The sequence below is a fragment of the Glandiceps talaboti genome, chromosome 9 (genome assembly GCF_964340395.1).
Source record: "Glandiceps talaboti chromosome 9, keGlaTala1.1, whole genome shotgun sequence".
Classification (NCBI taxonomy): domain Eukaryota; kingdom Metazoa; phylum Hemichordata; class Enteropneusta; family Spengelidae; genus Glandiceps; species Glandiceps talaboti.
In genome coordinates this window covers 21,634,068-21,641,224 of record NC_135557.1, presented here as the reverse complement: position 1 = coordinate 21,641,224, position 7,157 = coordinate 21,634,068, and the positions used below count along the sequence as shown (strand labels likewise).

Here is a 7,157-nt window from a genome sequence, read left to right as displayed (position 1 = left end):
CAAACAATTACAGAAATACAGGAATTAATAAAAGAAATAGGAAATAAATGAAGGAAGGAACAAACAAGTGAATGAATGAATAATGAATGTACGAATGAATCATTTAATGGATAAACGAACGAACGAACGAATGAATGAATGAATGAATAAATGCATGAATGGATGAATGAATGAATGAATGAATGAATGAATGCATAAATGCATGAATGGATGAATGAATGAATGAATGAATAAATGCATGAATGGATGAATGAATGAATGAATGAATGAATGAATGAATGAATGGATGAATGGATGAATGGATGGATGAATGAATGAATGAATGAATGAATGAATGAATGAATGGATGGATGGATGGATGAATGGATGAATTATTTTCCAGATTTTGCCAAGAATTCTTTGACAGCGCGGTAATGTAAGTGAAATATCATCTATGCATGCCATTGTAAGATTAAAATCAGACTTAGTCCATCGTGTTTATACAAGCTTGAATATTATATCTACAATGATATGATTTAAGATACATGTCGTACATTTTTACCTACTCCGTATCTTGAATAAATGATTTAATAGCTAGGGTAAACCTAATTAATGAGAAATGTGTCTATTGATGTACGTGTGTCTGTATGATGCATAAGTCCGCCTGTCTCGCTGTCTGTCTATATGTTGAAGTACAAGGTGTGTGTATGTCTGTCCCGGCTATCTGTGTCCTTGTTTGTCTATACGTGCGTGTGTCTATGTGTACACACGGGTGTATGTCTGTCTCTGTGTGTCTCCGTGTCAGCTGTACGTCTATGTACAGCCATGGAGGTATAAGGGTCTAACGTCCACGGTACAATTAACCATACTTGTGTATTTTTTTCATTGACAACATACAAGGCTATTTGAAGAAGAAATTGGTTTGCAACGAAAACACGAGTTCCTAATAAATGAAATAAATTAACAATATTTCTGTGATGTGGATGATCGTATAAACGTAGTTCCTAAGATATTACAGTTTGATTTGTATTCGCCTGCCAGCTGTAAAGTTCAAGAGGACTTTTGTTGCCTTGAAAGCGTGATTACGTCATCCTGTCTTCAAGTGCTGTTTGTTTGTTACTTGTTTAAACTAATCATAATCCATTGCATTAAAACCCTATTGTAGTATATTGGTCTGTGTTTGCATAGTTTTACTTGTAGTAGACAGTCAATATAAAGACCGTTGTTGCATCAGATAGGTGAATCTAGGCTTTTTAAGAATCAATCATACTTTCACTTACCATGACATTAAACAATCTTAGTAGTTTGTCTAACGTTGATATTGACAGAATTGTGTTTTTTTTTTATCTTTGTGGTTTATTGGCTTTACTAGAATAAATTATTTTAGTGAAATTATAGCAATCATTGAGCTAATGAACGAGTGACGGACAATGGTTAAAAAAAAACAAGGTTCGGAAAGAGTGGAGTTAAATGACTGGTTAGGTTACAAGTATGTGAATGGTGTATTGATTGATGGCAGAAGTGTTGCTTGATTGGAGCATCTATCAATGACTGAGTGGGCGGGTGGGTGGGTGGGTGGTCGTGGGTCGGTGAGCAGGCGGGCGGATGGATGGATGGATGGATGGATGATGAATGGATGGATGGATGATGAATGGATGGATGCGGGATAGGAGGGTGGGTGGATGGATAGGTGAGTGGGTAGATGCACTGGTTGGCTAACTGGCTGGAAGACAGACAGACGGACAGACAGACAGACAGACAGACAGACAGACAGACAGACAGACAGACAGACAGACAGTCAGTCAGTCAGTCAGTCAGACAGAGACTGACAGACAAAAACATGGACAACTACTACTCGTTACTCATGATATCATACTTCAGTTGTCTTGTCCTCAATCACGGTTAAAATATTCAAAAGTGTTTGTCATGTGATCTCTACATAGTAAGTGAAAATCGTTAATGAATTCCTGAATGGGCACCATTTGCTAAAACAAACCCTCGAAATTCAATTGGTTTATTTAAAACCCGACGCATGTAGACTTAGTATCCATCTCTATTCAACAACATATGCAAAGAACAAAAACGCACTTATACAAGAATCCACAGAATAACAGATGCAACATGAAAGTAGATTGTGTCATTAGGTGAAAGGTCACCGTTGACTCACTTCATTTACACAAAATAACTCGTGCTGTTAACCATTTTTGCTAAACTAAATAAGAAATAGTCGATGGCAAAAAGAACACCCACAACCTACAACCTACGATCGATTCGCTTACTGAAAACTGACAAACTACGAATCGAACGGCCAAAACTGTAAACTGCGATCGAATACTGCAACCTACATTTACAAACTATAAGCCGCATAGCACAACCTACAAAATACAATCGATTCGCATACTCCAACCTCCAAACTTCAATTTATTCAAAAAATCACCCTGCAAAGTACGAATCGCCCGGAAAACCCTCTAAACTAGGATCGAATCAAGACAAAAAAGCATGAACACACCTACACCATTTTAGCTTAAACTACAGAACAATCCATACACTGTCAATAAACACTGTTTACCGGTACTCGTTAGACCCAAGGACCATCCCTACCTGAAGCACTCTGCCACCATCAATTAAAACTACCACTGACATGTGTACGTTAAAAGAACTCATTATCACCTACACTCCCTAGTTGTTATGATATTGCTTGCTTGAGGGTTCATAGCCACGTTAGAGGCGGTTGAAGCAGTGTTGACAAGACAAGACAATCATACACCCCAATCTACAATTACCTTAACCTACAAACTACAATTGATTCGAATATAAAAAAAAAACAGGCAAGCAAACCACGAATCGCACCCCAACCTACAAACACCATGATCGATTCGTATACCAAAATCTGCAACCTACTCAATGTCACCAAGTAACCTCTCATGATTACCCATCGAGTAGGTATATAACCTCAGATCCCCAAATGGCTAAGATTTAACGACGTGGTCGTATTTCTAAAAGGCTTTGACAGTAAATCTTTTGTTGGTCCAGCTATATACAGAGTTTCACCTCTGCTACATAAGATTAAAATGCCACGACTATAAACTTTCTGACCTGGGTTTTGTTAAATCAAAACTCGCATACATTTTGTGTTCAGGAGCATTTCCAGCATCGTATCCAACAATACAGAATATAGTACTTGGTGTATGCTTTGATTCCAAGGTAACACTGCTATTATGTGGTATATACTCACACCTTGTTAATACGTGTGAGCTAAAAGGAACTCAAACACGTTGTTGTCATTCACTTTGAATTCTCAACATGTCAGGTCAAATGCAGAGTTCCAATGAAAGCATGGAGTTTGTTTTAACGTCCTTATGCTGTGTGCATTCTAAACATTGCGTTCGGCCTTGAACAATTGAAATCGTTGTAAATACGACATACGTTGGTACAAGCCAGCACTCCAGTGACTTTTGGAATACACTGGTCATGGGGCGTCTACATGTATATGAACACTTTCTGTTTCAATTGAACTCTAGTGTTGTGATGTATTTTATCATTGTAGAGGCTTGAATTTCTTTGGCTCTAATTTAGATAGGATAGAGGGAGTTTCTTACGAACCAAATAGATAAACTTACTTACCGTATACAGTGCTTGTAATCCCACTACTGAAAGACTACAGTATGTGACTTCTTAACACGTTCCATGTAACTATCCCTTTCGTGGTAACTGGACCATGTATAAAAAGTAGTTTTCATGTCAAGTCTTTCCGCACAACTGCTCCTGTGACCTACACCCGATGTCTTGTCTGACTACTTTCTATTATATTTGCCTATACCAAGTCACGACTCACACACTCCAGTTGACTACACAATCATTGCAATGCGTGAAGTGAGCACAGTGGAAAGTAAGTTTACATTGAATGTGACGTCACAACCCGTACAGAAAAGACGACACAATGTGGCTAGGTGCAACTTACAATACATTGAAAGACATAACCTTGCTATGACCCGTGGTCTGGTATAAAACATATACATGAAATTTAATAAAAGATGCTATCTTTATTGATATGTGATTTGAAGTTATTAATCATACATGTTCCGCATCAACTTTCAGACTACAGACTAAATCACCCATTACGAACTGACTATTTATATCCGTTTTCATGTAGAGATCTACTGTATAGTATAGAATTGAATTGGTTATTCACCAGATACAGATAGTGTTATAACTTACACGTACTGTACACTGATTGTTGTTGGATCAGCGACAACACACCGTCCTCACAATAACCCATTTCCATCACAATGGAAAATCGTAAATAATACCAATTATTCACGACTTCCGAAGAATGTTTTCTCTCATCGGACAATGTATTAACAGAAGCCTCGGTCCACTGGTTACCCTTTCTTTGTAGTATCACAATTTTAATCGGATATAGTACTAAGAGAGGATCTGTGTCTTCTGTGGTATTTCATTCTTTAATTTTGTTACTTTATTTAAAACGTGACCCTGATCGTGAGTAGCGATTGACCTGATACGTTTTGTTATAACGATACAACATTAGTGGTGATGAAGTTCTGCAGAAGTGGGATGTATGTGTAACCAGGAGTTGTGATAGGATGCCGAACTCACAAAATATAACAAGTCACATAATGAATCAAAGTACACTTTTACACTCCCCTCTAGACTTCCATTTTCAAATTCTACAATATAGCCCTCCATCAAGAACCCATTTGTAAAAGATGAAACCCCTCGGACCACCATCGTAATTACTGAAGACTCCCTTGCTAGTGTACCTGGGCAAAATAGTGCTTAACCCAAGCCGTACGGTACTGCCTTGATGAGAAAACAGTTCCTTTACACATGTTACACGAAAAGCTGTCCAAATAGATTCGTTTAGTTTAGTTTCATATTATTATTAGTAATATCAATAAAATGTTATTTTTTATCAAAAGAAGGAACTTGTTACTTGACCGTGCAAATATTTCGTCTCGACTCGATTGACTTCTGCATGCAGTAGACTGATTGTTTCCTCAGGTTCAGGTGTCAGTTGATAAATGCTAAGTACCGAAGAATTTGAAGAAAAAAATTATTAATGTGTACATGCCGCGCGAACGCTGCAATCCTCAGTCACGGGTCATGGTACCGGATACTAATTGCCTTAAGTCTACTTTCAGTGTAGATCCCTAGTCTTGCTATACACTATTTGGTATCCCTCAATCTCTACTTGCTGTCCCCTGGTCCAAAGAATATATCTTCTGTTACTGCTGATTTCATGATGTTTCCCAAAGTGGCTTCCTATGTTCTTCTATCAATAATCCTGGTCTGTAATTGTCTCTCAACTTCTCCCAAGTAGGATCCATCATAGTATTTACATTTAGTTTTGTGTAGATAGTATTCAAATATCTAGTCATGGTGTACACACATACTAGTATCTTTTCTATGGATATAATTATATAAGTTTACGCCTAAATAAAACCTATATGGTTTGCTTTATAAGTTACACAAGAGAATGCATTCAATATACATACCACTGCGAATACCATTTTTCTATTTGTGATACATTGGCACTATTTTCACTGTTTCTTTGCCAAAATAAAATGCCCATGAAATATTTTGTCCTTCGTTGTAGTTACTAGAGATACCTACCTAAATTAATGCAAACTAGGCCAAACAAAATCCACATGTAATGACGATACGGTATTCAATTGAATTAATTCCTGGAAGAATAATAAGGAACCAAAAATCTGGCCTTTTTTCCGTTTTCACCAGAATTATGTTTTGCAAACCTTCCTGACTGCATATAAAAATCGACCACGTCATGATGTCGCAATGGATTAGTTTAATTCACATAAAATGACACACAGCAGCATACATTAAAATACATTGGTAAAGGCATACTAGCTGCAATTGGAACGTTTTTTTTGATGTAATAAATTACATGTAATATGTACAATATGGAACAATGAATTGAACAGTTTGGAATCATCTGTTGGCAAATGTACTTCTGTAGCTGTATATAAAGAACTTATGGGAATGACAAATAGCCTATTCAACAACCTTAACAATGTACAATAAATCCAATCATACTGGTTTTAGGTCCGGACCCAGAAATCTGTACGGATGCGATTACGATTACAACCTATTGCTATACTTCTTCTTTTTGTACATACAATATACCCATAAATAACACGTACAATGTCTAATTATTGGTATCATAACAATTTTCAGTGAATATATTGTTGGTTGTCTGAATAACAAAATATAATACTTCAGTTACAGCTAGTAAAGCTGATTGCATTACTCGTACTTTCAAAATTCCCTCGTAAATTCACTTATTACATTAAAATCAATGTCGATAGTTATCACTAGAAGATCATGGAAACAGAATTGAGGAAAAATAAACACCCTCAATATTTCTCTGAGCTGCATGAGTTCTGTTCGTGGAAAAATCAGAATTCAAGTTTGAAAAGATGATAATCGATTTCCAAGCCGTGGTTTTTATGACTCTTGGTTAGTAATAAGGTCATTATAGATTCAAACATCAAACTCAAACTCAATGTATATTATTTTAAGTTAGTGGTATATGTTCATTTGACTTTCAATATCGTAATTTGACAAGACAGCACATTCCAGTTGACTTCAAGACATAATTGTATGATAGCTGAGCACTATATTGGGTAGTGCGCCTAGCTGGCAGCCTCCACACCGTACTCTTCAGTTATCCTAAATTTCCCGATTGGAGTAATTAGTTGAACAGTGAATTTGCTATATATCCTTTAAACTTGCACCAACTATTGATTGTTTCAAAAGAAAACTGAAGACACATTTGTTTTATAAAGCCTACGGTGTGGATTAACCATCCAGCGCTCCTGAACAGAACTTTGCCTGGATTTTGGCGCTCTACAAATTATTTTGATTGATTGATTGATAAGCCAAATTGAACGAAAAAATGGGAGTAATACCTTGGTTGTTCTACGCCACGACAACGCATATCTATGTCACTGGTTCTGCTGTGTTCGAAATGCGAGTCAAAATGTTCAAAATTGCCATTACTTTCCCCTATTTTTCGCTGACATTATTGGCGTTGGTATAATTGTGTTATTTTCCAGTAATTTTCTTCATTCAGACGGAAAATACTCGTGACCTAAGGGTTGTCAATACTCGTCTAGCGACTTGTGGTGACAAAGCCC

At 36.8% G+C, this 7,157-nt stretch overlaps 1 protein-coding gene across 2 annotated transcripts in view; it reads right to left on the bottom strand.

The window, feature by feature from the left end:
• LOC144440128 (short transient receptor potential channel 4-like) overlaps positions 1-3,835 on the bottom strand; it is a 14,344-nt gene extending 10,509 nt beyond the window's left edge. For both annotated transcript variants that reach the window (XM_078129391.1, XM_078129392.1), the window contains exon 1: positions 3,604-3,835. The gene's annotated coding sequence lies outside the window, so the exon portion shown is untranslated. The remainder of the gene's footprint in view (positions 1-3,603) is intronic.
• Between the last annotated feature and the right edge of the window lie 3,322 nt (positions 3,836-7,157).